This window comes from Amblyomma americanum, chromosome 5 (assembly GCF_052857255.1).
Source record: "Amblyomma americanum isolate KBUSLIRL-KWMA chromosome 5, ASM5285725v1, whole genome shotgun sequence".
In the NCBI taxonomy this organism is placed as follows: Eukaryota; Metazoa; Arthropoda; class Arachnida; order Ixodida; family Ixodidae; genus Amblyomma; species Amblyomma americanum.
In genome coordinates, this window is record NC_135501.1 from 178,331,309 (window position 1) to 178,356,085 (window position 24,777).

Sequence of the window (24,777 nt, forward strand, 5' to 3'; positions counted from 1 at the left end):
GATACAACTACCGTGTGCTCTTCTATTCTTAGTGAAAATAATGATGCAGAAAATTTGCCTGTAGGCTCTCACTAGAATCACTGCAAAAAAAAAAAAAACTTTTACGGTTCTGTGAAAAAGAGGCAAGGCACAGTTACCGATCTCGCGTGTTCGCTCCGCTGAAGGGTGAACAACATGGAGGTTCTTTACAGAGGTATCGACAGCATCAAGCCCTGTGGTCCTGATGATGTTGACGGCGATCATGCGGTGACCAGTCACTTTGTAGCGACTGGACACAAAAGAGCTGTCGCGGTCGGAAAAAAAAGAGGTAATATAAACATGCCCCGAAAACACGTAAACAAATCACCAAGCGTGGCACGTCCCAACACCAACGTCACCAACTAAACGCCAACATCTTATCGTCACTACCTGAACATTGCCAAAAATTGCCTTGTATAAGTCGAGATAACAATATTTTATTCAGAAAGAGTGAAACTGCCGATAGTCCTTGTTCTTTCCTGCATCTCCTTTGGCGTTTGTGGCGTCTATCAGAAGTAATTAGACAGAAAGAGAGTGTTATTAAAAGTGCGAAATGAAGGGATACTGCAATACTACATCTCTAACTCCATCATGTTATGGGAAGGCAATATGCCTTAGTTTCTTTTTTCTCCGAGCATATTTTAGCTACCACTATTTGCGATTAACACAATTCCTCTATGCATTCCCCGATGCCTCGCAAGCGGACATAATTCATGCTCAGTTCCAGGCCATATGGGGCCGCGTTTTTCTGTGCTCTTCATTTTGCGATGTTTTCGAGTCCTGCCGCCCGGGTCTGTGGGGAAGAAACAGCCGTACTCTGTGCCTGCCAGACGCAGCACTGCGTCGGCACACTCAGCCCCTGCGAGGTAAAGCGATCGGTTTCTCAGCAGAACCAGCCAAGCAGGCTTAGCTCCCGCCGTTTCCCCTTTCCCCCTTGCCGCTGCTTCTTCCCCCTTGCGCTCCGTCCTTTCCCCCTTGCTTTTGTCCCTCAACATTCTCGGCGACGAACAAGTCTCAGGTGCAGCTGGCGCAACGGGAAGGAAAAGTTGCTCCCGTTTTGGGAAACTTTTGTTAGAACGCAGCCCTTCAGCTGTCTTCGGGTTCTTTCATGCGTTTATTTTTTTATTATTCCTTGAACATGTTGTAAGTGAAGCCACCGAAAACTTTCCACTTTTCGACGCCCAGACCGCTGAAGGTGGAACGGCTGCTTTTATTGAACGGTTGCTGCTGCTACACGGCGCACCAACGAGACGGGTCCGGAATGACTGATCCGCATTTCTTTGGGTTTTAATGCAATGGCCCTTGTTCTGGCTCTGCATTTCACTTTGAATCTGATGGACAAATTCTTGCACTGAAGCTTACAGAAACAGAAAAATATGATTGGAAAGAATGTACGCATATAAAATACGAAAGCCTTCAGTAAAGCACATCATAATTTAATTCCTTTAGTCGGGTGGGGCTGCATTGGTCGGGTGTTGGAGACACTCGTCCAGACCCGAAACGTATTCAAGTTTAATATTAAAGTTGTTAGTATAGAATGCTATATTTCGTTACCGTTTTGTTTTTACCACCGCGGTGGCTAGTGGTTATGGCGCTCGGCTGCTGGCTCGAAAGACGAGGGTTCGATCCCGGCCGTGGTGGTCGAATTTCGATGGAGGCGAAATTCTAGAGGGCCGTGTGCTGTGCGATATCAGTGCACGTTAAAGAACCCTAGGTAGCTAAATTCCCGGAGCCCTTCACTACGGCGTCTCTCATAGCCTGAGTCGCTTTGGGAAGTTAAACCCCAATAAACCAAACCAAACCATTTTGTTTGTTTAATAAAACAAGCGTCCAAGCGAGTATCGTTTATATTTAACATATCTGCTCATAGAGTCGACACCAAGATCATAATCAGCCTAACTACATCCAGGCCAGGACAATGGCATCTCCCATATCCGTCTAACTATCCCTAACTATCTCCTAACTATCCTAACTATCTCTAACTATGCATGTATCTTGGCGGTATTCACCTACGGGACAGAAATGTGGAGGCTAACGAAAAGGGTTCATCTTATGGACAACGCAGCGAGACATGGAAAGAAAAACGATAGGTCTAACGTTAAGAGACCGGAAGAGTTGCTCAGGGAACAAACGCGTGTTAGTGACATCGTAGTCGAAATCAAGAGGAAGAAATGAGCTTGGGCAGGGCATGTAATGCGAAGACAAGACAACCGGTGGTCCTTAAGGGTAACGGAGTGGATTTCAAGAGAAGGCAAGCGTAGAAGGTTAGGTGGGCGCATGATATTAAGAAGTTTGCAGGCATATACGGTGGGCTCAGCTGGCAAAGGACTGGGTTAATTGGAGAGACATGGGAGAGGAAATTGCCCTGCAGTGGGTGTAGTCAGGCTGATGATGATGATGATGATGATCCATGTTCTGTACCTGCGGCGGCCACTTTATCGCTGCTAATACCGTACTCTCATTCGCCCGCCTGACTTTCTGGCGCCCCGTTCCACTCTTGCCTTCTCTTGGAATCCGTTGCGTTACTAAGGAACCGTCGGTTAGCTTGCCTCTGCATTATTTGCCCCGCGCATGCTTATTTATTCTTGATTTGAACGAGAATATCATTAACTCGCCTTGGTTCCCCGCCTCATTCCTAGTCTCTTCCTGTCTCTTATCATTAGACGCATATTTTTAATTCGATAGTTCGTTGCGCTGTCCTCAACTTAATGTCAAGCCTTTTCACCAGCCTCCTACAGTTTCTGCCCCAGAAGTCGGCACTGGAAAGATACCTGTGTTATGTACTTTTAGTGCAAAATCACTACTTCCGTAGAAAAGCTGAAAAACCCGGGGTATGTGTGAAGCCTCACCATTTGACCTCCGAATATCGCGTCCGGTGCTCTTCCGGAGAGCACCGGACGCGATATTCGGAGGTCGTGGGTTCGGATCCCACCGGCGGGTTGGTTGTTTTTTCTGCTGGTTTATAAGTAATTTTATTCAAGCGATAGATTAATCTAAGTATTATTATCCCACTGATCAGCACTAAAAATTAAAAAAAGAATAGAAACGTTCCCTTGCGCGCCTTGGTTTCGCTGACTGTTGGCTTCCTTCATACGTATATCAAACGATCCCCCCATTTTCCCTTCGCTTGTTTGGTAATATATATATATATATATATATATATATATATATATATATATATATATATATATATATATATATATATATATATATATATATATATATATATATATATATATATATATATATATATATATATATATATATACAGGTGGTACGTTGATAGAGATGCTGATTATCTTATCGTTTTGGTTGGCATTACGTTTATTACTTCAGTTGATATCAAGACAAACTTTTTACCCAAGAGTATACGCACCAGCTACTCAAAGCATACCTCACTGATTTCGCAGCGATGCAGTTTTGTTGGCTCCCATTGCGTGTCGCGTGGTTTTTCTTCAAGCGACGAAGGCGCATTGTAAATCTTGAGCACGCATGCGCTCTTTTTTTTTTCATACAGAACCCGTCACGAGTGATGCGGCAAGAATAATAAACATTCAGTCAGCAGCGCTTTGTTCTCGACTTGAGCAGAGCGGTAAAATAGAAAACGAAATGGGAGGAAAAAAGACAACAGCACCGTGTGAGTACTACAAGCACCATTCTTCACAGCAGCTTGCTAAAGGGCTAATACGGTACACGACACCTCATCGCAATTAAAATTTCCGGCTTGGCGAGAACGAGTTTCAGCTTTCGAAAGTAACACAAGAGCGTCGTGCATGCCTGGAAAGCGCACGCTAATTTCAAAGCCCCTTTTTGCAACGTGCAACGTAGGAAACAGTGTTGGGCCTAATTAAAGCCGTTGTTCTTGCTGAAATCCTTTCATTCCTGCCTCGTGTACGATTTCGTACATTTACTTATAAAATTTACGTTACTGCAATTCGGAGTAGATTTTTTTATTGGAAGGTAGTTTTTTGCAGCGTCGGTAGTGAAAGCGCTTTCGCACAGAGGTGAAATCATTCCGATGATACGACGTTGTTATCAGGCACGCAAGTGACATGGAAAGTCCACGTGATTTAAAAATCGCTGGACATGTTCCGATGGGCGGCATGATCCTATTGTTGGATGTAGATCACGAAAATAAATTCCTTTCAGATGACCATGAACCGCTCACGAACAACTCTCACACATCGCATTATCCCTTAGTGGCTTGAGGTGAATTTTCTATCAAAGCACATGAACTGGAGAGTCAGGGTAGTAATCAGGTATGGAAGTTTGGGGCGGGGATCAGGGGGCCGCAGCTTGCGCAGGGTACGGTTAATTGTGGGGATGTGGACAAGCCTTCGTCTAGCAGGAGGTTGTCAGGGTAGTGATTGATGATGATGCTGTGAATAACCCTTGAATTTTTGACGCACCCCTCCCCCCCCCCCCACCCCCTTTAGCGGACTGCAGCCACACCTGTCTTGAGGCTAACTGCAGCTATAGCGCTCAAATGTTAGCCTTTTGGAACTACAAAAAAAAATGTGAAGAAAAAGTGCCGCGAAAGGAAGAAGAAACGCGTGAATTATGACGCCATTCTTCTGAAGGGAATGCGGCATCTTAATGACCTCCGTTTCCACTCGGCAGCGTTTCTCCGGCGTCGCGGCAAGGAAGTCCGTGAAGATGACGACGTCATTTCCAGTTCCGGTCAAAGCGCGAGCGGCGCCGTTAAGCGTGGACGACGCTTCTTGGAAGCTGCTCGAAAAGCGAAGCCCACGAGAATAACAAAAAAGGTTTTTGTTGCCATTAAGTGTGAGACTTTGTGTCTGTTCTCTGTGCGCCTGGACCGGCGCTAGCTGTCGTGCCTCTATAGGTAGAAGGGCCGACGTGTTCGGACATTATGATGCAGATTACATTTTTTCCACGAGTGGCAACAGTGCCGACTCCTTACATTCCTGGCTTCCGGAGAGGAGAAGCACAGTTGCCGGAGCGTACCTTCTGACGCCACGTCTGGCCCCGGGTGTCTACGCAGGAGTAGAAGTGGCGTGGCAGAGTCGCAGTAACGGATGATAAGCGAGAGTGCAGCATTGAATAATTTTCGTTGTAAGGGCTTGTGAGCTGAAGTGCCGTAGAATTACCGTTGAAGTTGAAGTTCCGCCGTACCACCGTGAGGTACCTAGGAAATAAATTTGCCCTGAAAGGGCTCCAGGAATGGATGTTAAGTGCAAGTGCCGCAGGAGTGGAAGTGTCGATTAAGAATATTAAGGAATCTGTGGCGGATCGTTAGACCTGTAGCTGTCATGAATGCACTGTCCCTAGCAGCACTGCTAAAGGTACCAGTATTGGAAATGTATTGGCAAAGGCCGGTCCGACGAAGGACGAGAGTGAAACAATCGATTTCCAGTATGGGGCCGATTACCTGTGCTGCTTGGGTACGTACTAGTGGACTTTCTGCGGAGGCAGCGCGGAGTGCCTAGGCTGTGTCGTGCCATGAAATAGATTGGCCATGGAAGTGCCATGGAAGTGCCGCAGATATGAATATTCTCTGGATGCGCCGCAGGAATGGAAGTGCCGGGGATGTGCCCCAGGTATGCGTGTTTCTTTTAAAGGCCTGTAGAAGTAGAAGTGCAGGCCACTCTGTATTGTCAGAAGCATCGTCTCTGTTGTTGCTGTGGGCCCCTGTAGGCATGGAACACACCCACGCGAGGAGACTGGTCAGTGTGAAAGGCGAGGAAACTCACAAGGGTGACTGCGAGGAAAAGAGAGGCATAAAGGCTCTACTGCATAACCGCGATACGATAGAAGAATAGAAAAAAGCAATTAGACAAAAATAGCAAAATTAAGACAATTTAAATGAATGCGGAAGAAAAAAAATCACCGCCCACTAAGTCACGTCGGCTTCCTCACTGTCCTCGCGAGCCTTCTGACCATGTAACACAAGGAGGCCAGGAATGCTGAATAACGGCGCTGGGATAATACGCCTTCCCAATGAAATGCCCAGACTTCGAGGCACAGCGTAGCGTCCTTCCGTGCGTCAGTTTGCAGGACATGAAGTTCCTAAGCGCGTATCGATGCTTCGGCACGTGGGCCTTTTGCAAATGTGTTCACGATCGGAAGTCGCACAGAAGGAAAGCACCATAACCACTGAGGCTAACGAACCTGCCTTCATTTTCTAGCGTCAGCGCAGCGAAAGCGCTCCAGTACCAGTTTTTGAGCTCAAACTCGTGGTGATGAGCCTCCAATATATTTAAGAATACACGCAGCTCTCTCAGGAGTCACGGATTAGTTTGGCACTGTATAGATCTGTCTTTCGTTAAGACACCTGAAGGTGTAAACTCGTTGAGCGCATCGAATATGTAGCTCTTGTCGTTTGTTTTCTTATTGGTTCTTGATCTGCGCGTTGTGTCTGCGCCCTGGGTTCAAGTGGGAAGAAAATTTGATAATAGTCCCGAATTACATATTGAAAAAAAAATATCTGCATGCTCGAATCGAACATAGCGCAGGGCGCCTTATAAATTGCGTTACGAAAGCTATGTACTTAAGCCGCCGCGGTAGCTGAGTGGTTACGGCGCTCGGCTGCTGGCCCGAAAGTCGCGGGTTCGATCCCGGCCGCGGCGGTCGAATTTCGATGGAGGCGAAATTCTAGAGGCCCGTGTACTGTGCGATGTCAGTGCACGTTAATGAACCCCAGGTGGTTGAAATTTCCGGAGCCCTTCACTACGGCGTCCCTCATAGCCTGAGTCGCTTTGGGACGTTAAGTCCTATAAACTGAACTGAAAGCCATGTACTCAAAAGGAATACGCTGTGCCAATCAGAAACGCAGTAGCGATTTTGCGGGCCCCATGGTCTCTTCGCCCGTGCGTATCAAAGCTGTAAAGTCATTTGAACGTTGACTCCTCCTCACAAAAAGCTTTCAAATGAAATCGTAATGAGAAATATTATAATTTTGGTATAGCGACACCACACCTGCTTCACCCCTCCCGCCACTCCCCCCCAATCTCACAATAAATGCTCGCACACGGTGCCTATGAGACGAGCAAGGCTGAATAATGGCCGTGGAATTATACGCCTTCCTAAAGTAAGGCTCAGGCTACGAGACACACCGTATATTCATGTATGAAGTTGTTAACAGTGCTCACTTTACCTGTAATATTCACCAGTATCATCAAGCCCTCTCAGCCAGAAAGAGCTAAATACAGTTAGTCCTCCAAATCCGCCACTCAGATAACAGCCATTACTAGGTAAAAAAACTAACTGCTATGCGATTATGAGTCATAGTTAGTCTCCTCATCGACTAACCATTCCTCACGAGGAGTAAGCGCAGCAGTTAGTCCCGTTTTGTTCATTTTTGCTTCCGAGTTCGGGTAGCAATTCCTTTCTATTGGGAAAGGCGAGAATTCTCGGGTTCAGTTATCCACGACATATCAGCGCGACTTCTTTCGTCTCAGGGCGAGGCTGACACATAGCTATCCCTGCGAAGTCTTTAAGAAGTGCCTCTAACACGGTAGGATGAGATCAAGTTTAGGGGGAACCAATCACTTATGGTCTCTCGGGGTTATGGACGTGCATTCCACGAGAAAGCATGGTGGTCGCCTAATGATTTGAGCATCAGCTTCGGAAGCGCGAGGTGCTGGGTTCGATTCTCAGTGGTACCTGGTGCGATAGTTGATTGAGTGACTTTGTCCTGTAGTGAACGGAGATAGGTTGATGATGATGATGATAATGATGCCATCAGAGATGCGACCAGACATTCCACCATCTGCGCGATGTGGCCCATGTCCCGTAGCTCCACTCGAACGACTCCTACGCGCGCGTACACAAACCGCCATACTGCCTCTCCGTCGCATTGAGGATATAGCACCACTCGCCCCTCATCTAAGCCACAGCGCAGCGTCACCATCCAGCGAGCATAGCACGCTCATCTCCAGCGACCAGCTTCGCGCGATGGGGCGAAACACGGCCAGCAGCAGCCAGTTGCGGCGCAGCGGGCCGCGTTCGGCTTCTCCTCTCAACGCTGGAATGCTCACTTCTCTGTCTTTGTATATATGCGTGTGCGCTGCTTTCCTCGCTCGCTTTCTCTCGCGCCAGCTGTGGCGCGGGTGCGCGTCCTCGCGGAAGTATTTCCGGGCACCAGGCGGAAGTAACGTCCGGCCGACCCGGGAGAGCATTATCGAAGATGGCTTCCCATTAAGCCCTCAAACACGGCTAGCCGTTCCCCACGATCCTGCCTCTTCCCGGAATCACCTTTTTTTCCCCTTTCTTTCATTCCGAACAACAGGCCTGGATCCAAATAGCTGGTGTTTCTCCTTAGAAACAACGAGGTCCATGCGTCAGAAAAATACGACAAAGGCACTTTTATCCCGGAGACAAAAATGCGCTGCGCAGTCAAGCGTGAGAGCACCGCGCTTGGGAAGCCGGATAATTAAGGCTCTCCGCGTCGCTGATATGGGAGGGGGGTGAGGAATAGTGTTTGCAGATAACGGCCGGGCTATCACCTCCTTATTGAGGTGCATTCCACGCGTTCTGGTGGGCCGAGCTGCGGGCGCGATGCGGATTTCTCTTGCGCGCATCATTAGTGCACCACGTCGTCCCACGACCTGCGATCGCTTAGTCGACGGCGCTGCCATGCGATAGTAGTAATCTTACTCAGCTCAAAATAGAAATGGCCCGGAACCTCCAAAGTACACGCTCCTGGAAGGGCGTAGCTGAGGCAGTGCGATGCCCATTATAACGAAACAAATTTCTGAACTTTCCTCGTTATAACGAATTATGTTTCTGAAGTGTTCCCGTTATAACGAATCATGTTTCTGACGTGTGCCCGTTACAATGAATCATGTTTGCGACGTTCGCTCGTTATAAAGAATTGTGTTTCTGACATGTACCCGTTCCATCATGCCGTGGTTAACGCGTCCACTTAGAAAACCCAATTACTGAGTGTTCAATCTCTTCATCACCCCCTCTCCTCTTTGCCATGTACGGAAGCTCACGTTGATGCAGTCGACCTACCTTCCTGGCATGTGATGGTTCCCTGTAACCGGAGGTCACGACCAGGTAACCACCACCAAATATTCTGTCGGCATGACAGCTACAAATTGAATTTTCTGTATAAGGTCTGCGACTTTGACATAATTTATGGAAGTGAATACTCGCTGTATCACCTGAATAGCACTTCTTTTAAAAGAGATAGACGTGTACAAAACTTCCTCAGTTAAAAGCGCCGGTTTCTCTGTTCTGTCGTATGCCTAAGCCGAAAGTTTACTCGTTAACGTGCTGGCCAAAGGTTCTTACGCACTATTTTGGCCTGCGTCCGCCTGAATAGCAAATTGGATAACACCAGGATAAAAACTAGTTCAGGTGTCTGGTTCACTTTAGATATCAGATAATGCTGCTTAAATTGCAAAAAGACACTGGCGGCGATATCCGACGCGGGCACTTTTGCATGTCAATTGGTTATTATTTGAAGACATATATGCTCTTATATACAAAGAAACCAGGTGCTATTTATCACCTGTACTGCCTGAATGGAGCTCGCAAATACAGAAAAATATGTCAGTTCTGAAACTCAATTCAATGAAAGATAGGCGCAAAAGATACTCGATTTTTGCTCTTAAAGATGTTCTTACATTCGAATAAAATCAGTTGGCCGGTAAGCCGTGTAAGTGTTGTGCAGATTCGCTGGCTTCCTTGTGCAATTTGAGCGTCTCGTCCAAACATATAGGACCGCTGAATTAATGGCCAAGTGCTCGAGCACAACAGAAACGTGAGATATTTTAAGCGTGTTTTTTTTTCTATTCACTGCAGTAAGATCCGCAACTGTGTCCCACTTTAAAATCACTGGCATTTGATGGAAGTCGTGATCAACTAACACGGCAAATCACTGAACGTTAAAAAAAGCGGCACTTCGGAACAACTGCGCGTGTTCAACCTCCACATCATTATGAAAAAAAAAAAGCGAGATTTATATTGCATGCCTTAGCTTTCCCGGCTTTTATTGCGCAGTCTTTCACTGGGTTTTTGGCGTACTCACGTTGTCATGCTGTCATACAGTCCTAAGCAAGGACAGAATAAGTAAAGCGCTTGGAGCACCTTTTGATGGAGTATACGCTTTCCACACACTTCACTCCTTTTGTCCAGAAACGCCGCACTCCTGCCAAGACGGAGCACAGCGCCCGATATCGGCAGGAGTGGGTGTAGTCCTTCTATTACGCGTACGTATGTCGAAGGTGTGGGACTCGATCCTCAGTGCTGTGGGGTATCATTACAGTAATAGAATGAGTACAAACTTTCCACCGCCCTGGAGCTCGTCTCTTTTGGGACGAAATGCTTGAAAAATGTGCACTTTTACTCCAGCTGGTGCAGACGAAAAATTCGTTGTGCCATGGTGGCCTCTGTCCAAGCTGCCTTTGCGCAAGGCGTAGAAATACTTAATTATCACCATAATCAACCTGTTTATTACAAAATTTCTGAAAACAACTAACTATAGTGGGGAATCGAGCAGCTTAAATTTCAGTTAAGAGCAGAGTGAGCTGCCTGTAAAGAAAAAAACAACCACGTTTTTTTGTCTTTACTGCTACGAAAAATTTATTGACGGCTGCTTTTTTGTTCTCAACCACGGTATTTATTGCAGACAAATAATGTTTGATGTGCATGAATTATTTCCAAAATGCTTAGAAAGCAGTGTGAAATCCAATTCAATACAAGGTACCTTCCATGCAACAAACCACTGCAATGGAGGCGAGACTGAACACATCATCAAGAGGGAGTGCCACCCCGGTTCAAAGTCTTTCTAGATATACAATTCGTTTGTATGAAGAGGCGTTTTGCTGAAACATGATTTATTTAATGCAATAAATCTATAATGCCGGTTCATGATGGCAGGTTTACCTATGTGGTGCAGTCCGATAAGAAGAAACCTGTCTAGGGGTTCATAGACATGTTGGTAGGCAGTGGAGTAGCGTACACAATGAGCAGTCAGATCACTTTGCTTTTTCATCGTGAACTCTAGAACTTCCTAGATGAATTTTCCGTCTTTACAAGGAATGGAGTAATTCTCACTTGTTGCTGGAGCATCAGAGAGGCAGCAGCAGTTTATTTAAGAGAAAAATTTTCTACCTGCTGGGACCAGCGTTATTGTTTCTGAACACAAATAATTACTTCACGTTCAGTCTCACGCCGGTTTCCTGCGTACACTTTGCGAGCTTCAGTGAGTGACAGCTAACTGCCTCGTTATAAAGCTGACACAGCTTAGTGGACGATAAAACTGCAAAAAATAGCTGCACAAAGCAGAAAATGTTTGCTCGGAAGCAATTTCATGGCGCACGATAAGCTTAAGGCTCACCTTTAGTGAACGGGGACAACATGCGTCTTTTTGGGTAATTCTTTGGATTAAAAATTCTGTGTAGCCTTAGTTGCGCTCACATTAAGCGTTCATAACATCGTCGCACTACAGTATAGTGTATTTACACTAATGGTCGGCGGCGAATCTCGAAGGTTTACTGGGTTTTAACGGAAGTTTATTCTTTGAACTGAAGAGTCCTTCGTTTCTGTGAAGCGTTCTTCCTCGGGAGGTAGCTGTTTTAAAACAAATGGAAAAAAAAATTGAACGACACTAGCGAGGGGCAACAAAAAAATTCTCTTAACGCTACAGCTATATTTTTTTTTTCGCGAAAATTGTGGCAGATAGAAGATGATCACCTATATGATACTAATGCATGCAAGTGCGTGCCCTCGCTCAGAGGTACTTAATGGAACCCTTTGCTGAGATGTGTCTCTTTGTTCTTGCCTCTCACAAAGCGGTCTTTTTTACTTAGGTTCAACTGAATCAGCTACGGACGTACTTTGCGGGAAAGGCAGCTCAAAGGTGACCTTATCGCTCCTCAGCACACTAAATGCAAAGAGAGTAAACATCCTAGAACTCCTTTTGCCCGTAAATAGAGTGTGCAGGCCGTGTACTTACTACCTATGGAGGCTTTTCAATCCTTATGGGTGTGGTAACAGCTGCTAGAGAGAGTAGAGCAGCCGGTTTACTCTTTCAGAGGGAGTAAAAGTAAAAGACTGCAGTATCTTGTATTAAGATTTCATTGAGTAAACCAGTTTTAAGTAGCCATCGACGTTGTATATCTCCCAGTGTCGGTGCCGATTTTTACCGACCCTGAAACGACATTTTGTAGCCCGATCAACCAGTCTTTAAAAGAGAAGAATTATCACCACCGGCATTTGTCAGCGGCATCGCAAGCTCAATACGGAGGCGTTTTTTCCCACTGGATTGTACTAAACTTCGCCCTTTGAAGGAAATTGATTCAAGCACGATGGACGCCATGATCATCAGGTTCGAAGGCCAGCCAGGCACTGTTCAGTTTCTAAACGTTTTCTTGCCTACGTGTTGATAAGCTAAGAATTTTCCATGCGTATTGTCTGCTTTATTACTTGACACTTTTCATTTTGAACTCCGCTCTCATTTCGTCTCGAATTTTATATCCTCACTTCCCTTTCTCTCAGTATGTGGGAAGTAAGTCAGTACTTTCATCTGGTTTACCCCCTGTCGTTTCGTTCTCCACCCTCTCTATCTATCACACAGTCACTTATAGTGACACATGCACCTCGTACAGGTGGAAACCAAAGCAACAACTTTCTGCTCATCCTAAAAAAAAGCGTAGGCACTGTCACCCCCCCCCATGGCACGGTCTTCACGCGGGCCTTTCCAAAACACAGCAATTGCAGCGTTCCAAGTGCCTTCGGCACTCACCAGGCCTCTTTCTCTCACTTTCTCTGCGCAGCCGAAAGAAGACAAGCCGAGCCAAATGACTACACGGCCAACTCTAGCACGCGCGAGGTGCTCTCGGTCGTTTAGGCGTTAACGGCACGCGGGCCATCGGAAGCAACAGCCCCTTCTACGAAGAGCTTCACTGCGAGACGTGGGGTACGAGGGGCGAAGGGGCAGGCGACGGGGCGCGCTCCCGCTAACGGCCTTCCACGTAACGGCCGATCGAGAGGAAGCCGCCTCCGTGTGAAAGACTGATGGCGAGGGGCGCTGGTAGAGTGCGAAGCCGAGGCGGCACACATTTCCCCTTTCCTCTTCCGTAGCAGTAAAGGCTTTACACAAGACTAGTTCGGCGCACTGGCTGGAAAGGAGGCGCGTAGTGTGTGGTGTATTTTCAATCAATCAATCAATCAATCAATCAATCAATCAATCAATCAATCAATCAATCAATCAACCAACTGATCAACCAACTGATCAAGCAATCAATCAACCAACTGATCAAGCAATCAATCAATCAAATAACCAACCAATAAATAAAGAAATGAATGAATGAAGGAATGTACTAATGAATAAATGAATGAATTCTTAATTAATTGATTAATTAATGAACTTTATACCTTGTCACAGCGAGTGGAGACTGAGACTAAAGGTACCAAGGACCTGGCGAAAGGTCCAATCCCTCTGCGATGAAGTTTCGACAGCAGTGATAACTGAATGAAATGCACATAAAAAGCAAAAGTACAAAATTTACAGAAGTATACACATATTAAACTTTAGTGTATTACATGTTACACAGCCACAGTGCACACATAGAACTGCACTCTATGTATTCATTTTTTTTGAACGGATATACATACAACCAAGCAGAAAAGGAACAGAATGACAGTGATCAAGAAATGTATACAACATCGGCTAGTAGCAATGCGGCTAGTACTTTTTTGAAACTACTTAATGAAGCGCTAAAATTTGACGGTTTTTCGACCTTGCTTAATATTTCAGTTCGCTTACAAAAGAATGTCTGCTTTCCATAATTTCTTCTTGTTTGCGGATTGTGTCTGATATTTCGCCGTACAAGGGCCCGAGATGTATCAGGATTGGATGTTTTGGAGAATAGTTTGTTTGTGCACTGTAAGCAGCAGTTTCTTGTAATAATTTTTGTCCGCGCGAAGAAGTGAATAACGCTGGAATAATGGAGCTGTTGCAAGATCTGCTTCACGGGAATAGTAATTGATGTATATACGAAGAATGCGTTTTGTAAAAGAATTAGCTTGTAGTACGTTGTTGTTGTACAAATGTCCAATGTACGAAGGTGAACTGTGTAAAGTGGAGCAGAGTTTTGTTAAGTGAAATTTACTTATTAGTATGCACTTGAACGCAGGCATGCAGCTAAAAAAAAGTTATACAGCCTTCTTCAGAAGCTTCGCTGTTTATGAAATGTTCGTTCTGGTTTCGAGATTGAACTCGGGACCACACCATTTAAGGGATTGTTGTTCCGCCAGCTCAGCCGACCAGGAGGACGGCTAGCATTATGAAGGATGGAGCCGAATTTTTCAACTCGAAGCGTGAAAGACGTCGGTGTAATGTGTTTAGGCTAATTCTCCAAAGTGCACTTATTTGTGATCAAGGAAGTAATTAACTGCTAACCAGTTCAGAGAGATCTGTAGAGCTTTAATTCACAAACCTATGTCTTTGCTAGTGTGAATGATAATGCGTAACTGCTCCCTTAATTAAAGTACTACATCGTGGAAAAAAACAGAGAAAGGAAGCTGGGAAAGGTGGCCTAATTATTTAACCTTACTGCCACTACATCTTATGCAAGCGGCAGCAGAGCACAAAACAAACATCTTCATAGTCTCTCGATTTATGCCCGGAAAATGCCTGATTACTGGAAACATGGAGGCGGACTCGGCGGCAAGGCAAGCACACATCAATGCTCCTACTTAAGGCCTTCCGTTCTCAATACGTGAATTGCGCCGCCTTTCGAAGGGCGTACGTGTTGGTATGACCCAGCGGAAATACATGGTTCAAGCCAAATTATGAAAGTTGTGACCTATATTTCGTCGACACGCTATGACGGTTCACAATTCCACTATGTGTCAACTGAGGTTTCAAAACGCTCATTCACCGCTTGCGATTGGGAACATCCTACACGAAATAACATGCGCACAGAATCGGCGGGGCAGACTGCCCGCAGTAGGCGTGTGGCCATGGCGACGAGAAGGCAGCTCACTTTTTATTGAAATGTTCAGAACATGACAATTACGCGTTGCGATTGGAGAAAAACTTCGAGCCTTTGATCGAAGGTCTTTTAGTCTACGAAGGCTGGTAGGCCCATAACCGACTCTCCCAGGTCCACAACGAGCAATCGTTGCACTGAAATCATTCCTAGAGGAGAATGGTTTGCTGGGAAATTATTTAAGGGTATTTGAATTTCTAGATTTTAGAGTCGCTACCTCGCTTTAGTGGTGTCTCATGGGTGTGTACACTGCCCTTACAGTGTTGGCTTTTGTTTGCTTCATGTATGTACGCGATTATCACCTCATTATTTCGCCCGTGCGTCCTTAGGTAGTATTTTAGGACTCATTTCTTTTCTTATTGTTACGTGTCTATATTTCGTTATTCTTCCCTCTTGTTAGCATTTACCACAATTTTTCATGCTTATTTGTTAGTGTTTATTTGGCGTTTAACATCCATTGTAGGATTTCTGAACATGTGCATTGTGTTCTCGGTGTTGTGTGGCCTGGTTTTGTTGAGTTTGTTTGCGCAATTTGCCGTCAGTTCTACGATTTTTATCGCCTTTTCGAAAATGAGTAGTTTTTAGAATTATTAAGCAGCGATCTAGTTTCGTGCTTATGTAAAAAAGTGTAAAAACATAAAACATAATTATAAGCATAAAACAGCTTGGCAGCGGAGATAAGAACAAGTGAATTCTACGACAGTCGGGACAGAAATGTTCATCAGACGCTGCCACTCTCAACTGAAAGATGACTGCGTACGTTCGAGATATGGCGCCTAAAAGATCAGCTACATTACCTATCTCTAAGCCCGATCTATGCCAAATTATGTAAAGAGAACCTAAAAATCATCTTCAAGTTGCGTATAAACTACTGCACCACGTGATCACGATTGTTCAAGAACGCTCTGGTCGCCTCTTTCGTTCAACAAACAATGAGATAAGGCAGCATACGAGAGACGATAACACAAAGGTCACCAGAAAAGCGAACAGAAAAAAGTTTCTTAGAAATTTTATGCCCGTCTCAAGAGAATAAAATTATTCTAATAGCTTTTCTGGTACATTTTATTTTCCGTCACATTGAACTGATCCGTCGCATGAGGCTGTGTCTGTGCGGTCGAATGTGTAGAGATGACGGACCGGAAATCATTGCTCAAGTGAAGAGAAAACCAGGCATGAAATCAACAAGAAGTTATGGTTGTCAGATTTGTATTGTGCTCATTTCATAGTTGTATGCACTGCATCTTGCAATGTGTCTCACATTGTCGGTTCCAGTCATACTGAACTGCTTCTATTTGAAAGGAAGCAACCTGTCTGTAGTTATAGGCAAGAATGGATGTACCGGGCATAAACCACAATATTCAGATATGAATGAAAATGCGTCTTACCATATAGAAAAACGATAAAAGTTGAAAATATTAGGAATGGAGAATTGAAAACTGGTTCATTTAACCTGGACTCAAATTATTTCATTGAAGGTAACTTTAATTCTCTTTTGGTCACGCTTCGGTTCCAATTCGTTCACTCGAGATCCAGCAAAGGGTTCAAGGATGCAAACAACGTTTGCCCTCTGCACCGGTTTGTTAGTTTCACTGTTTTTTAAGCCATTTGCATTTCAATGAATCCAATTCCCGAATCCCAGCATGAGAAGCTTTCCCACTCAAAGCGTCTACCTTTTTCCGAATCAAATGGGTTTCTTGTTTACACAATGCCATTCGGTTATGTTATGAGTTGTGCATCGAATAATCGTGACGGTATATTTTGTTTGAAACTTAAAACATGAATAGGAGCTTACGAACGGAAAGAATTGTTTACATCGGGGTACCGAATTCGCACGCTTATCGAGGAAACAAAATGAGGATTCAAAGTTTTTGATAAAATCCCAGAAATCGAATATTTGAAACAATTGATGCGCGCTACTTGTTACATATTGAAGTTGTGGCAGCGTCAAACTGTTTCACATTACCGAAATGAAAGTTCGAGCAGTTGTGGATGATTCAAACTGCCACTTCAGTAATCCGAATAAGGTTTACACATCCTTTGTCCTTCAACATTCCTGCACCTAAACAAACGCGTTATCAAAAATTCATGAAGCCGAGGCTTTTACTACGTGACACTCGTCACGTGCCTCACCGGCTATGATCACAACATTACTTTCCGCGGTTGACTTAACCACCTTTACTATAAACCACTGTCATGTTTCACTTATTAGCGTTGGTTTTTCATACGTCCATTTATGTCTGTCTCCTAAATCGCGCCATATAACTTCAGGAATCCGCCTATTTGTTAACGAATGAGTTTGCCTGCCTTAAAATACTGATGCTGCCACAGCGATAATGTTTCAGCTTAGCTTTACTTCTCACCAATTTCTCAGCCTTCGCCACCAAACTATAACGAACCTCGTGTGCGAACACCTGGCTGCGCTGCTGGGTACTAGAAGATGGGAGTGACCTGGTTGCAGGTGAGTGGGAGTTTCGCTAATGGCACGATGAATTATTCTGGCATTGCCCGTACGGCTTCGTTTCCCGCCTGCACATACCGTGAGCAGTGCTGCACGAAATTAGCGAAACTGCTGGCTGAGTGGCCTGCGCCATAAAGCTGCCAAGAAGCACTGGTGGCAATGGCAGCCACCAGTAATGGAGAGGAACCAGGCGAGCAGGAAGCGGTGAAATGAAGGACGTTGTAAACTGGCCGTATCTCCTCAGCTGATGGTACCGGAAGAGGAGTCAAGTGCAGTTAGAGTGAGAGCTCCGGCGTGGAAGTGTTAATGTGGGCTGAGGGGGCTCTGAGAGGAAGAGTGAGATAACGAAGAGGGAGAGACAAGCAGAAGAGAGGTGAGGGGTTGTGCAGTATGTGTAGGTCGGCGTGCTACAAGTTGATCTTGTAATTGGGGTTTACGACTACACGTCTTGTCGCTTTCGGTTGCGCGCCCATTCGGTCACTGTCAGTGACTATACGGCCGGTTTCCTCTTTTATATGTGGTGCGCGCTGGTCGGTACGTGGGGACTTGTAAGCTACCACTGAGGCGCTGTCTCTACATGTACTGTTCTACCGAGACAGTGTGAAGTAGAATGGAGTGAAATGCAACTAAATTGTTTACAATTCCAATACGATACGGCAATGATAGCGATTGTAGTCAGATACTCCTAAAGCAGGGGGAAAGTATTTTATTAGTTACGTGCATCGCCCCGCAGGGCATTACAGCAGGGGGGTTCAGACTTCATTTATAGGTATAAAGCAATTATTGCAGTGCATGGAAAAATGCTTCGTTAGATGTAATACATACAATGCTCGATGGCAAACTGTTCCAGTCCCGAACAGTTCTAACAAAAAAAGAATAACGCAAGACGTCACCCTTGCAAGAAAATTCTCTGACCTTCAAGCAGTGGTCCAGTCGCTTTGATATATAATGAGGTGCCTGGATATATTGTTCGCGATTTGTGCCAGTTTTTGAATAATAAATCTCATGGAAAAATTTCAATCTGATGTACCTTATACGGTGCTTCAACTCTTGCCAGTTACGTTTTCGTTTGCTTTCCGTCATACTAACTTGCCAATTATAATTACCAAGAACAAACCTAACTGCCCTATTCTGAATTTTCTCTAATTTTCCTACACACTCAGATGTGTGTGGGTCCCAGCAAACACATCCATATTCAAGTATGGAGCGTACATAACTGAAATACAGCTGTGTTTTTAAGTTACTTGGTAAACGGCTAAAATTCCGCCGTAGAAAACCCAAACGTGACGCTGCCTTATTCGCAATATAATTAATGTGCTTATTTCATCGTAAGTCCGATGTGAAAAAGACGCCTAGATATTTAAATGACTTGCTTATGTTGAGAGCAAAATCATTAATTCTATACCTATACGGATGATTAGCACGTTTTCTTGTGAAGGTGACGTGAACAGTTTTGTTTATATTTAAGGACTTGTCCCAACGTACACACCAGTCTGCCACAGTATCTAAATCAGTTTGCAGGATTTGTGAATCAGAAGTGGAATTTACTACTCTGTAAACAACACAATCATCGGAAAACATCCTGAATGAAGACTGTATGCCAACTGAAATATCATTAATATACTTCATTCCTGCGGGATTGTTGAAGCGGCGCCGACCTTGCGTGAGTCGCAGCTTCCAGGACGGATGCAATTATTCAGCGCACGCCCTACACACGTTGACTAGGATTAGACCCGGGGTCCGCGTCATTTCATAGAAAATTTCGGCGGATGATGAACAACGCAGTCAACGGGGACGTTTCCTTGTAGACGCAAGGAAACAGATCCAAAGGCATTGGTGTCGGATAGACTGTGCTCGCCCTTTGTACTTTGTAGAGTTCTCAACAATCGTATTAGTGCCGTACAGCTGAAGACAGTGCAGAAAATAAGTGCTTTCGAAAAGAACCTCGTGCTGGCCTTTACGTAAGAATCGCACAATTTGCAGAAATTACGTAATTGACAGCTTCTTTGGCTGATACGCGACATCGATGCGTCGAGGCTTACGGTGTTCACTTCCCGCAGTCATGGAATTTTAGCTCAACAACTTCGTCTACCGAGAGGATGGCATATGGCCTCATCTCATGAGTAGAGATGGAGCGTTATTTAGAAAAAGCTGACAAGAAAAAATAAAGACGAATAGAGATTTGCAAACATTTTGAAAGGGCAGGTGGTATGACTTTCTTAAATCATAGACGGATAATAGACTACCCCTACGACCAATAGCGTTGAGGTATTCATTTTTGTTTCCCGAAATAACACCTTACAAATTGCAAAATGACGATGTCTAGGAGACTCGGCTACCTGAAATAGCCTTGGATAGAAAAAAATACCTGTGGAGAAAAAAAAAACAAGATTTGCCAACGTGCTCATTTCGTTATCGTTAGTGAATGTTAGGAAACACGAACTAGTAAGACATCTTGTATGTGGCTTCATACATTTAAAAGCATTACGTCTCTTGTGAGATATCACATGCGCCAACACGATCTGCCTGCGCAGCAGCCTGATTATCCTGGTTTCTTGAGTAGCCAGAGCTCACATTTTAATGAGTGCCCTTTGAAGTCTGCACACATAACCGGGTGTGCGCAGGTAGCAGCAATGTGAAGGCGAACACTTCATTAGCGTTTGACCAATGACTGCTCTAGAAATATTACCGCCAATTACGCTTTTTCCTTATCCTGAATAGGTTTCCTCCAGACGCCAAAAATATTCATCACACGTTTCCAAATTTAGTGCAGAAATACCTAAAAAATTTGTGATTTTGTGCAGTCTAGTAGTTGCCTTCAGTGTTGGAGCTGACTGTAGACTCACTTTCACAGCTCTGCTCACTACTGACGATGTTTTGGACGTAAAATATGACAGTAGAACTCAAAAGCAAACCTTTCCTTGAAGTTTTCGTGGCTGAGACAGATGAGCAGCGATAATTAGATAACTCGATCCCCACTTCCGTTACATCTCAAATACAAAAAGAAAATAATAATATACTACGCGCTAATTATAACTATAGTTGGATACAACTTAACCATGCAGAGACCACAGCTCGGAATTACTCCACGAAAAAAAAAGTCCTGTTTAAAACAAGAGTCTAACCAGCATATAAAATTGTGAAATAAAAATTTTTGATTCCTCTTGCATGTTTGATATAGTAAAATATCAAAAAGTTGAATTCGTTTACTTCTGTGACATTTCAGATGAGTGATAGACGCGCTGCGGAGTGTGGCCCATTGTTACCAACTGCTGTTTATCTAAGTTGTATCATACTACAGTTTCCTTGGAGACCGTGGGTAGTGGCTGCTTTCGCAAGTTTGGTTTGACAAAACCATTAATGGTGTTTTTGTTTTTCAGTGTAGTTTAGTGTTGACGTCAGAAGAGGGACACGAGTACTGGGTTCCTTGGAAATTCTGGATTGAGCTCTTTTTCTGCAATACGACCAGTGCAGGGTACTTTCACTGCTATGAAACTAAAATTCAATTTGTTTTTTTTAATTACCATTGAGGTATACGGAAGATGAGTGCGTTTGCAAGCTGTGCGACTACATGGCAGTTTATATATCGAACTGCAATTCGAGTAGACGGTAGTAGACTCTGTTTACCAGCTAGAAACTTCCGCGAAACTGAGTCAGAATTTTCTACGGCATGATCTTGCCACGCGAAGCCAAGCTTTCATTTTGATATGTGCGTTTTGAAACACTGATTTGCCATATTACTTTGCCAGATTGCACTTCCTGCCCAAGCTTTTTACGTTGCGTATGCAAGAGCTGGAGCGCACACAAAGCCTGAATAATTCATTAAAGGCCTGTGTGGGTTATGCACTGCGCCACGGTTTTCTTAACAGGGCTTCCTGCTATTGTGTGTCTTAACGCGTATTGTTTATGAAGTAAAAGATTTGCTGCCCCCATGGAGAGAAATCTGCTCTTTGATTCGGCACGCTCTTTTATCTCAGTAGAACTCAGCTGCTGTTGAGAGCTCAGTGGCAGGCGGCGCTGGCATGTAACACCAGAGACCTTTAAAGTCAATTGCAGTCGAAAATGCCAGTGTAACACGTCTACAAGTTCGTTGATTGATCGGTAAAGTTGATGTGGCGCACGGTTTCAAATAACATTCCGAGCACTTATTACTGTCAAATAGTTTTCGTTTCCAGCTTGTCCTAGTGAATTAAAATAGAAAATAAGAAAGTACACATTGCACGCAGATGGTCTACTGTAAGAGTAAGAGTTTCTCAATTCGGTTCTATCACACGTCATAGAAGTAGGACGGAGAATACCTGGAGACGCGAGCGACGGTGTTAAGTCTTGATGACTTGTCACAGTAGACCAATTTTGTCATATTGCCCCGGAATAGCGCCTTCACTACTACACATACTTCAATATTTGTATTTCCATATCATTCCCACTCTCAGTTGCCTTGCCAAGTGCAATCATTGAGCTGGAAAAATCGTAACTATCCGCGGACTGCTATTTTTGGGAACTTTTCTCATTGGAAGTCTCCAGATTCATGCAACTGCTGATTCCATTCGTTTCTGAGCATGTAGCTTATTTGGCGAAAATTCTCGGTAGACTCGGGAGAACATCGTCCCGAAACCGTGCCGACGTAGAGACTGAAACTGAAACCGAAACTAAAGCCGAAACGAAAGCCGAAACTTTAGGAAATTTTTTTTTCGCATGGTATTCAGCGCAAGACAACCTTTCACCTTAGCGTCCAGAGCGGTTTTCGAACCTACGACTGCGCAAAGAACTCAGCTTCGATTCCTGCCAACTCAGCGCACTCAGCAGCGCACGCACTACGTGTTTTAATTAACATACAGCATTTTATGTTGATGATGATGATGACCTCAGGTTTAAAGGCATATACCCAAGGCTGGGGATCAGCCAGGATGCAATACATCATTTTTCAGTGACCTATATCATAGCGGTCTTCCTCTTTAGGCTGCTTGTTCTCTGCTTCCGCAACTCTAGGCAGCTGTAACGCTGCTGTCGTTAACGCCAAGGCAGGAAGGCTCGCTTGTGTCGTCAGCGGCACCTTTCTTTAGCTTTGTTTCGAAGGTGAGAATTCGGCAAAGGCGGCCACACGCTGCGCTAAAGTATCCAGGTGGACGTTGGGGAATCCTTCTTAGCCTATCACAAATATGATATCAGCATCATTATTTGGACAAGCTCGAAGCAGTGCTCGCACTTACGTGTGTCAGTTCGGTCTTGCAAATAGAACCCTAAAAAGTTTTCTTCTCTATTGGCCTCAAAAGGTGCGAAGAAGTCATAGCAATAGCTACTCCGCACTTTCTCTTCCTACCGGGAAGGGTTACCTTTCCTGGTCTCCCGTGGATCACGTGATGAAACAGGAGAATTATTGAAATCGTCCATACAGCCGGCCCATATTTCGTTTATTGCGCAGAGAAGCGCCTTGTCCATTTCAAAGTCAGCCACTTCTCTCGCTCCGCATTAGACTTTTGCAAGAAGTGCTCGGTTCGTTTACCTGCCGCGACGTGGCGCCACTAATCGCCAGCGGTGGCTTACGTCATTACACCAGCCGGGGGCGTGGCGGGTGCCGCCTCGCGAAGGAAAGAAGAATTAAATTTTGTTTGACTGTTCCTCGTTGTGTGTCGTTAGCTACGGGGTGATCAGTACTTCTCACAGATGTACTGGCAAGACATGAAAGCTAGCGTATAATTGATAGCGGACGGAAGCGTACTAGGAGAGAGCTTGATCTGCTGTCTCCGTGCTTTTTGCTACTGGTCTCAATGCCTTGAGAAACACGCAACAGCGTCTTATGGCGTATGTTCAGCAACTCGGCAAAATGCATATTTCAGGAAAAATAACTAACAATCTGATTGTGAAGCGCCGGGAACATGGGAGTGATTTGGCTGCTCGGCGAAGGAGAGCGGTCTAAGGCTTATCTGATTTCAAGCGCATTAGCAAGGTCTCAAGCGTCGTGGCCGGAAACAGCACACCCTTCCACAGTCCTCGTATTCATATCCATTGTATCCTTGTAGTGTTCCACGCTTTATTACAGCCGCTTTCCTTTTTCCTTACGCTGCTTAGAGCGATTTACTATACAGTTCCTGAAAACGCGACTGCGTGGGATTACAGTGAGTTATATAAGACTGTCAGGCGCACTTCGACTCCACAAGTGATGCCTGTTGGTTGAAAAAAAAAAACTCGGTAAAAAACGGACGTGCATTTTGATGTAAACGGGATCGGACTTGAATATGGCTACCAATCGAAAAAAGATTCCTTAAAAGGGATAGGCTATACGAAGGGGTGCTGCGTATCAAGGAGGGAATAAAACCTCCAAGCAGCGAAAAAGAGAATAGCGCATCTTGCCTGTGTCGGGGATCTGCGAGTAAAGAAGCGGCATGCTCCGCTAACGACAGCTACAGCGAATGCATGTCGGTCGCCGCTTCGACCTCGAGGCGAGAGAAAGTCGGCCCAGGCCCACTCTTCGCTCTTGTCGAGAGCCTTTTTGTCCTCATTAGGGAAGTTTTACGGTTTCTCGAATCGACAGGGAAAAGGCTTCCCTGTCCGTGTTCCGGTTCCCAGGACAAACGACGTACAAAGTTGCGACAGAAGGAGAGGCGTGAAGAGGGCCGATTCTCTCGCGGGATTACCGAATGCGTCTTCCTTTTCTCTTCATTCTTTTTTATTTTCCTCCGCTATCGGGGAGGGGTCTTGTTTCTCGGAGTTGCCGGGAAAGCGGGGTAGGTCTGCACGGCGGTGGAAGACGGGACTAGACTGGGCACTTTCTGCAATGCCGCCGCGGTGGACGGCACGGTATTTGTTGTGACCGCATTCGAGACACATCTATTCTGAGCACGTTTGGCAAGTAAAGTCTTGGAGTCGTGATGAACCGATAGAAGGCACGAAAATTGGAGAAGGTTGCGTGACAGTTCGGTGTGAGCACAGACAGAAACAAGCTGGCTTTGGGCGGAACCAAGAATAAAACATTTTTGGCGTGGACGCTTTTTGCTGGTTTGCCCACTAACCGGTGAAGGCGGGCACAGGGGTCGGTGCTGTGTGATAACTGTCTAAGTTACGTGAAAGGAAAAAAAAACTAGCACATGAGCGTAGGGAGCAAGTAAATTGGGTGCTACAAATAAAACAACAGAGAAACCAAAAACAGAGGGAGAAAAGTATAAAATTTGCCAAACTGGAAGAGTGGTGTGTTAGCCAAAAAATTAATATATTCTAGGCAGTCTAAATTCTTGGTAAGGTTACAAAAATTGCCAGAAAAACAAAATTCCCCAAAGCAGTTGTGCTGCAGCGCCTTCTTCGAATTAAGGATTAAAGTGCGTACTACCAAGCCCA

At 45.0% G+C, this 24,777-nt stretch overlaps 1 protein-coding gene across 2 annotated transcripts in view; it reads right to left on the bottom strand.

The window, feature by feature from the left end:
* Nucleotides 1-24,777, bottom strand: part of mAChR-A (muscarinic Acetylcholine Receptor, A-type) — a 382,284-nt gene that overhangs the window by 240,503 nt on the left and 117,004 nt on the right. The gene's annotated exons all lie outside the window — the stretch shown is intronic.